Here is a 10188-nt window from a genome sequence, read left to right as displayed (position 1 = left end):
CGTATCAATAACTCGATGATTAATCTAATAGTCTTAACTTGGATTATTATTCACACAGGAGAGTATGACTGAAAATTTGAAGGGCTACTGAATACCCAACTGGACTAGAATAACAGCTCTTGTTCAACTTATATGAATTTTCGTCGATAATCGACCTTGAAGGTAAGTATTGAGTTCATTCAAAGAACTACGTATGTAACACCCCTTACCCGATTAATTTAATAATCGAATAAGTGATGTCACCTTTTGGTACAAATCCGGACTTAACAGAAAATCCTTGATTCTTTTTTTTATACAAAGATATATCATTTTCCTTTCCTTGGTAAACGGAAAAACTGCTATATGACATCTGAAATTAGACCATAAACCTGTTTCTAAAAGCCTATATATATATTTATACAACCTGGAAAACGAAGTAAATGAAACGTCTTAACTATATTACACTTGCTATACATGCCACATCTAACATATCCGAAAGAGTTTTCTGAACACAAAAAGGTTGGCTAGTGACCCGACTTGAGCAGCCGTAAATCGAAAGTGCTAATCTGCAGGGGGAAAAGAAAGGGGTGAGCTTCAACAAGTCCAGTAGTATACTCAACATTAGAGCCTAATTTCCGGAGTTAACATTATACAACCTATGTGTTTACAATATTAACCCTTGAATATTATCCAGAACCAACATTCTCATAAACATATACATATCAAAATAACCAACACTAAAAGTCTGATCTTTCCTCCTTTGATTTCTTGGGACTTACTGAAGGCATAATCATATAATCTCATAATATATCAATAAACATGATCAATTATCAATTGCTAGTGTCGAGCAACATCATAACTTCACACAACGTCAAATCATATCAAACAATGTCAGATTCACCCTTTTTGCATCAGAGGATCATTAACATCATAATATATCATTTAGCATCACATAATATCGTTTTTCACATAAGAATATAGCTTTCACATATCCAAACACATATAACAAAATCTGCTCTCATATACCAGATACATCAGAGTTATAACAGAGGTTTCACATTATCAGATATCATAACACATATAACAATCACCCTTGTTCTCACATATCAGAACACATATAACAATCACCCTTGTTCTCACATATCAGAACACATATAGCAATCACCCTTGTTCTCACATATCAGAACACATATAGCCCCCATTAAGTGCTTAGTGACAAACTAAGGTACGCGGACCAGATCAAAAACAGAATCAGATACAGACGCGGTCATGGTCCTCAAGAGGACGCCGCACAGACTACCCATTAGGGTACAAACAGATAATCCCGGGAACAGACCACCCATAGGGTGTATAGATAGGGGTAATCCCGGGAACAGACCACCCATAGGGTGTATATCAGACAGATCAGATAGGGGCCCATCAGATAACAGACGATCCTCGCTTCGGTTATCCAGAAGACGAGATATCACAGATAATGCAGCGCTGTTGTCCTATGGCATGCCAATTGTACCCACAGAATACACTCAAGCACGGGGCGTAAACACAAACAAATATACTTTATATCTGACAATTTCCGACATTCACATCAACGCATACAGATCAGACATCATCACAGACATCATCAGACATTTTCACATGTAAATCATATAAGTATACATTTCATAGTAATATATCATTTATCTCATTTACCTTCCAACCACATTTATATTCATTTTCTCATCAGATTACTTATTTCCAATAATCTTTAACATATCAGATCAACAACTTCTTTCACACCATCTCATATCAAATAAACAGATAAATTCCAATTCTATCAATATCATTACATATCCAATATTCACATATTTCACGTCATAAGCAAAATATATAGATCACATAATGTATCACCGATTAACACACAATATTCTATATGTAATCACGTAAACTTAATTCAGGAATTAAGACCTAATGTAGAATATACTACCTCGAAATCCAAAACGCCCTTGACACACGAATCCCTTTATTCCTGCTCCTTGTCCTTGTCCTTGTTATTTCCTGGGGTAGGATTACCCTTCAATATATATTTCGCTCTCGCATCTAAAGTATCAAATTCATACAGTTAACCATTATTTTCTAACTTAATTTCATAATTCTGGTCTATTATTTATGCATGTATACTACAAAATATTAGATTAGTCAAAAACAACTATTTCTCCTTCAAGATTTCACATTAGGAAATATATCTTCATATACTAGTCCAAAAATAAGGTTAAAGCATAAGCATTTCAACTTTTATCATGTCCCAAGATTTTACAGAATTTGCACCGACTTTGAAAAATCATTCTGGTCAACAACGAAGTCGAAATTCAACGTAACCCGATGAAAATAAAAGCCATGACTGTCTATTTTATGGGGATTAACTTTGGACTTCAAATTCTAATTTGTTTAGGGTTTATGTCTGTTTTATTCAAACCTGGCAGAACAGGGGCAGTCTCATTACAAAAATCACTATAAATTCATTTGAACTCGGATGAAGCTGAATTTTGGTCACATGGCAGAAGACACATAAAAGTATGTTCAGTTAAAATTTGGTAAGAAAATGAGGTCGTTTACTTGGTTAAACGGGACTTGTAACATGCTGCCAGAACAGGGCACAGTAGCTGTTTCCTTAATTTCCTTCACTGCAACAAGATTTCTACTTGTATACTTCAAATACATACATACTATCTAAGATAATCCAACTATATACTCTAATCATCCCAATAATTTCGTTAGATTTCCCACATAATTCAATCAACAAGTATCACCGATCAAACAACACAATCAATGACAAACCGAACATTACAATTGAACACCCGTTGTGATTAATCTGAAGTTGCGAAAGGAACATAATAGTAATGAAACTTATCTTTCGGGGTTGTGCGTGGATGTTCGGGTTGATTTCGGGGCTGTTCGGAGTTGATTCGGGTTGAATGGGAGTGTTTCGGGGCTGCTGTAACAGCAGCGGCTGATTAACCACGGCGGCGACGGCGGAATTTCAGCGACAGCGGCTGAGCAACGTCTGCCCGTCCCCCCCTCGCTGCGTCGGCGTTTTTCCGCAAAGGAGACGACGGCGGTGGCTGATTCTGGAGATGGAAATCGAGGTGCAGGGGACCCAACAGTGGCAGTGGCAGTCGCCAACTCCGGCGAGTTGAGGATGGCGACGGGAATTGAGGGTTTTCCTCAATTTGGGGATTTCCCCTTTTGGTCGATTTTTGGGTATCTCTCAATTTGAGGAATTGGTGAAGAGAAAAGAGAGAGAGAGAGAGAGGTGTGTGTAGAAGGTTCCCGTAAGTGGGGAATTGAGATAAAAAAAATCTCATTCCCTTTTCCAATTTCTTTTTCTTTTCTTATTTCTTTATTTCCTTTCTTTCTTTTCTTTTATTCTTTCTCTCTTTCTAACAAAAAACACCACACAAACAAATAATTCACATAATAAGAAACTATCTACACACCTCTAGAATTTAATTTATCTACGACTTCCGACGCATTTGAACTAATTAAAATTTATTTATTTTTTTTTTAAAATTCGGGGCGTTACAACTCTCCCCCCTTAGGAAATTTCGTCCTCGAAATTGATACCCGAATCGAAGAGACAGAATATTGCTTTCATATCATATTCTCTCAAGGTAATTATATATCCAATTCATGCAAAAGTTAGTCTTAGTCAAGCCCACCACATTAAAGACAACAGAACAATTGGCATTGATATGAGAATTTATTTATATATATATATATATATATATATTTTCCCTCAAATCCTATTAACTTCAGATAGCAGAATCACAAATGATCACATAAGCATGTAGTGATGTTTCTGTAAGCCAATCACTATCATAGTAGTTCAAAGATATTAAATCATAGTAACCAAACCAACATGAACTCAAGAGTTTTAAATCTCCAGTTTGTCACAAGTCACAATCTCTCATCAACAATTAGTTTTGCAAGATAATTTCAGATCTGATCATCGTAGGCTTAAGGATTGGCCTCAGTAAGCACAAATTATAGGTTTATCACAATTCAGATTCGAATGAACCTCAAGAACTTTCATAACATAACAAATGTAGAATTTTTTTTTCTTTTTTTTTTTCTTTTTTTTAAGTCTGTTCCATTTCCGATCGAACAACTCGCTCTCAAAAAAGAAATGAGAACTTTATATAAAGTAAATGATTGATTCAAAGATAGCACGTGATATACATTTGGGGAGAGGAATCGCAAAGATTGTCAAAGAGATTGGATTGTTCAAGGACAGAGAAATGCAAACCGTACTTCACCAAAAGCGATGTTTGTAATATAAGAGCCACAAGACATCTAGTTCAAATGCAAACATAGAGACACTATTCACCAGAGAGAGAGTTTAGAAAATACCTCGATATCTCGAGTGGATTATTCAGAAATGATCATAAGAAACTTACCGACAAGACAAGCAATTTATCTTTGATAGAAGTTCTGGTAGCAGAAACTAACATCAGATGGTCAAAAATATCACTAACTCCAATAGGCAAGGGTACAGAACAATATAAAATAATAGAAGGTTACACATTACAGAAGAAATAGGTATGAAGACACATATTGCCTCCTAGTAATCCAAAACAGAAGATCCTGGATAGGGTGATCCAAACGCAGATACAAAGAAATCCATCAAGGCATGACTTTCTAGTGCAGATGTACGAGAAATATTAGATGACAAGACACAGAGACTCTGGTTAATCCGGTTCACATGATTGAGGAAATTATTGAGTAAAAAAAAATGGATCATTAACTCATTGGATGCCTCAAGTGAATAATAAGTGGTTAAACTTAATCTTCAAAAGAAAATTCAGAGATTGATCATCTCAGATGTTCAACGAATATGATATCACAAAAAGATATTTCGGATAAAGACATGAAGATACCAATTGGAAGAGTTGATTCACAAATTCCATGGAATGGAAAATCAACAGGAAACAACAATGATGAGAAAATAGATGATCCCTTTAATACATTGTAGTAGAGTGACTGATCAAAAGATTTCATCAAATAATTAACGAACAAGCTTGGAAAAGGTAACCGATGGTAAGAATGAAATGACAATAAGTCCAATGAAATGACTTCAAAGTTAAAACCCATCGGTTTATCAAAGAAGGACGCTACTGAGATTCGAGTTACATGGAGTGGCCTGTTCCACTTAACTACTTTCTCAGTCACATGGAAACTTTGCTCCATAATTAGATATTTATTACCTTTCAGAACAATTTAAGCATCAGTAGGACATAAGCGAATTGTCAATAATCTAAAGGTCAGAAAATCACGATTGAGGTGGTAAAATTTTAATAGAACAATGACTGGTTAGCATATTCTCTTAGTCACATCTGGTCTTAAGTTAACAAATATCATGGTTAAGAAACAATAGGAACATACAAATCATATCATTGGCTGGGTCCATATGTTTCGAAGATAGTTTGAAGAAAAACAACTCATAAAGATGATGATTGAAGCAGAGTTATTGGAGACAAAGGTAAAACATCAACTCAAATCTCAAGTTGCAGAAAGGTCTCGAGATAGAAGACAATTTAAACAATAGGGTTAGGCAAAGGAATCAGTGTAATTTCGGCAGGAAAGAACGCCAATAATTTATATCGAAGGGGTCACCAAAGATATTATGGTTACTGTGTCATCTCTTAAAAACAACTATCAAAGAGGCTTTGTCAATATAACAGACATAAGCTCGAACAACTTCAACAACAAAATTTAGTGGCAAAAGCACACAAGTAAAGGATTATTGTCATTAAAGACAATAAATCACGAAGGACAGAAGGTTCAACCAAAAGTATTCCAAGTTTCAAGGGTCAGAATCAGGTTTCACATAAACTACAAGTAGCTCCAAACTCGGTATAGAAAATAATGACACAGTGGTGGTAGATAAGTAAACAATCAATGTTTAGGTGACCCAAAATGATACGATTATGAGGAATTAATCAAAGAAGATAATTTCTCCAAGGTAACAGTACTAACAGGGAAAAATCTCTTTCTCCAATTATCTTATAGGCTCAGCAATAGGCAAGCACGTTGGAGGGTCCGAAACAACAAATGTGAAATAATAGTAATAATTCAAGAATGTATTAACTCAATGATCGCATATTCAAAACAAAAAAGGTGTTATCACCACACTCTCAATGAGTTAACGAAGTGAGAAAGGAAATTTAGAATCATGGACATCTCATCGATCTGGTTAACAATATGGTAGTCCATGAATCCTGCAAGTCAAACCATATGGAACAAATGTTCGTCATAGAAAAATTTTGGATCAAAGAGTTTTTATGAATTGTGGAATGGTCAAAATCTGACAATATAATAAGATGACAAGCGGAAAATTAACCCAGAGAATATACAGACTGTCAAAAAATTTTCAGATGAGGGTGAAAGGTTATTTAGCCAACACAATGTCAACAAGAGGACCAAAAACAATTCTCAGAGGAAGAAATCACGAACGATAACTCTCATTTGGCATATTCATATCACTACACCGTATCAGCTAAAGGAGCTTTAAAGCCCAGTTTTGATGGATGATCAGATCAGTGGGAAACCAAAGTGGACTTTTTCGTGGTGTTGAGAAAGTTCTACTCAAAAAGCGAGGGCAAGCCAAACTTGAAGAAGACAGAAAGCAAGAACAAGACGACGATTGGCATCGTATATAATATAAGATGAATAGCCAATTTAAAGGACAGCATTTGCAAGCTTTTTCTTTCAATAGCCGGCCAGATGACTACAGGATCATCGGTCTATTCAACCTCGGTTCACTATTTCGAACCTTATACAGAAGGGTTTTCTGCATCACTCAGAAACTAAAAGTTGTCAAGTCTTGAAGCCAGGCAAACATGGACACATCAGGAAAACATATACACATCAGGTCACTAGCAATGACTCAAATCAAAATCCTATGTGGCATGTTTCTTGACACATCTAAACACGTCTCAAGCCTAGGACCGCCTAAACCTAGGCTCTGATACCAAAACATGAAACACCCCTTACCCGATTAATTTAATAATCGAATAAGTGATGTCACCTTTTGGTACAAATCCGGACTTAACAGAAAATCCTTGATTCTTTTTTTTATACAAAGATATATCATTTTCCTTTCCTTGGTAAACGGAAAAACTGCTATATGACATCTGAAATTAGACCATAAACCTGTTTCTAAAAGCCTATATATATATTTATACAACCTGGAAAACGAAGTAAATGAAACGTCTTAACTATATTACACTTGCTATACATGCCACATCTAACATATCCGAAAGAGTTTTCTGAACACAAAAAGGTTGGCTAGTGACCCGACTTGAGCAGCCGTAAATCGAAAGTGCTAATCTGCAGGGGGAAAAGAAAGGGGTGAGCTTCAACAAGTCCAGTAGTATACTCAACATTAGAGCCTAATTTCCGGAGTTAACATTATACAACCTATGTGTTTACAATATTAACCCTTGAATATTATCCAGAACCAACATTCTCATAAACATATACATATCAAAATAACCAACACTAAAAGTCTGATCTTTCCTCCTTTGATTTCTTGGGACTTACTGAAGGCATAATCATATAATCTCATAATATATCAATAAACATGATCAATTATCAATTGCTAGTGTCGAGCAACATCATAACTTCACACAACGTCAAATCATATCAAACAATGTCAGATTCACCCTTTTTGCATCAGAGGATCATTAACATCATAATATATCATTTAGCATCACATAATATCGTTTTTCACATAAGAATATAGCTTTCACATATCCAAACACATATAACAAAATCTGCTCTCATATACCAGATACATCAGAGTTATAACAGAGGTTTCACATTATCAGATATCATAACACATATAACAATCACCCTTGTTCTCACATATCAGAACACATATAACAATCACCCTTGTTCTCACATATCAGAACACATATAGCAATCACCCTTGTTCTCACATATCAGAACACATATAGCCCCCATTAAGTGCTTAGTGACAAACTAAGGTACGCGGACCAGATCAAAAACAGAATCAGATACAGACGCGGTCATGGTCCTCAAGAGGACGCCGCACAGACTACCCATTAGGGTACAAACAGATAATCCCGGGAACAGACCACCCATAGGGTGTATAGATAGGGGTAATCCCGGGAACAGACCACCCATAGGGTGTATATCAGACAGATCAGATAGGGGCCCATCAGATAACAGACGATCCTCGCTTCGGTTATCCAGAAGACGAGATATCACAGATAATGCAGCGCTGTTGTCCTATGGCATGCCAATTGTACCCACAGAATACACTCAAGCACGGGGCGTAAACACAAACAAATATACTTTATATCTGACAATTTCCGACATTCACATCAACGCATACAGATCAGACATCATCACAGACATCATCAGACATTTTCACATGTAAATCATATAAGTATACATTTCATAGTAATATATCATTTATCTCATTTACCTTCCAACCACATTTATATTCATTTTCTCATCAGATTACTTATTTCCAATAATCTTTAACATATCAGATCAACAACTTCTTTCACACCATCTCATATCAAATAAACAGATAAATTCCAATTCTATCAATATCATTACATATCCAATATTCACATATTTCACGTCATAAGCAAAATATATAGATCACATAATGTATCACCGATTAACACACAATATTCTATATGTAATCACGTAAACTTAATTCAGGAATTAAGACCTAATGTAGAATATACTACCTCGAAATCCAAAACGCCCTTGACACACGAATCCCTTTATTCCTGCTCCTTGTCCTTGTCCTTGTTATTTCCTGGGGTAGGATTACCCTTCAATATATATTTCGCTCTCCGCATCTAAAGTATCAAATTCATACAGTTAACCATTATTTTCTAACTTAATTTCATAATTCTGGTCTATTATTTATGCATGTATACTACAAAATATTAGATTAGTCAAAAACAACTATTTCTCCTTCAAGATTTCACATTAGGAAATATATCTTCATATACTAGTCCAAAAATAAGGTTAAAGCATAAGCATTTCAACTTTTATCATGTCCCAAGATTTTACAGAATTTGCACCGACTTTGAAAAATCATTCTGGTCAACAACGAAGTCGAAATTCAACGTAACCCGATGAAAATAAAAGCCATGACTGTCTATTTTATGGGGATTAACTTTGGACTTCAAATTCTAATTTGTTTAGGGTTTATGTCTGTTTTATTCAAACCTGGCAGAACAGGGGCAGTCTCATTACAAAAATCACTATAAATTCATTTGAACTCGGATGAAGCTGAATTTTGGTCACATGGCAGAAGACACATAAAAGTATGTTCAGTTAAAATTTGGTAAGAAAATGAGGTCGTTTACTTGGTTAAACGGGACTTGTAACATGCTGCCAGAACAGGGCACAGTAGCTGTTTCCTTAATTTCCTTCACTGCAACAAGATTTCTACTTGTATACTTCAAATACATACATACTATCTAAGATAATCCAACTATATACTCTAATCATCCCAATAATTTCGTTAGATTTCCCACATAATTCAATCAACAAGTATCACCGATCAAACAACACAATCAATGACAAACCGAACATTACAATTGAACACCCGTTGTGATTAATCTGAAGTTGCGAAAGGAACATAATAGTAATGAAACTTATCTTTCGGGGTTGTGCGTGGATGTTCGGGTTGATTTCGGGGCTGTTCGGAGTTGATTCGGGTTGAATGGGAGTGTTTCGGGGCTGCTGTAACAGCAGCGGCTGATTAACCACGGCGGCGACGGCGGAATTTCAGCGACAGCGGCTGAGCAACGTCTGCCCGTCCCCCCCTCGCTGCGTCGGCGTTTTTCCGCAAAGGAGACGACGGCGGTGGCTGATTCTGGAGATGGAAATCGAGGTGCAGGGGACCCAACAGTGGCAGTGGCAGTCGCCAACTCCGGCGAGTTGAGGATGGCGACGGGAATTGAGGGTTTTCCTCAATTTGGGGATTTCCCCTTTTGGTCGATTTTTGGGTATCTCTCAATTTGAGGAATTGGTGAAGAGAAAAGAGAGAGAGAGAGAGAGGTGTGTGTAGAAGGTTCCCGTAAGTGGGGAATTGAGATAAAAAAAATCTCATTCCCTTTTCCAATTTCTTTTTCTTTTCTTATTTCTTTATTTCCTTTCTTTCTTTTCTTTTATTCTTTC

At 36.1% G+C, this 10188-nt stretch overlaps 1 long non-coding RNA gene across 1 annotated transcript; it reads right to left on the bottom strand.

The window, feature by feature from the left end:
* Nucleotides 1-263: 263 nt before the first annotated feature.
* On the bottom strand, nucleotides 264-8851 carry LOC121761766. Its single transcript, XR_006042089.1, has 3 exons — nucleotides 8742-8851; nucleotides 1943-7344; nucleotides 264-545 (listed from the first exon to the last, which is right to left on the bottom strand). It is a non-coding gene; the product is annotated as an uncharacterized LOC121761766 (long non-coding RNA).
* Nucleotides 8852-10188: the final 1337 nt, after the last annotated feature.

Source organism: Salvia splendens, chromosome 13 (assembly GCF_004379255.2).
Source record: "Salvia splendens isolate huo1 chromosome 13, SspV2, whole genome shotgun sequence".
Classification (NCBI taxonomy): Eukaryota; Viridiplantae; Streptophyta; class Magnoliopsida; order Lamiales; family Lamiaceae; genus Salvia; species Salvia splendens.
This window is presented reverse-complemented; position numbering and strand designations above follow the sequence as displayed.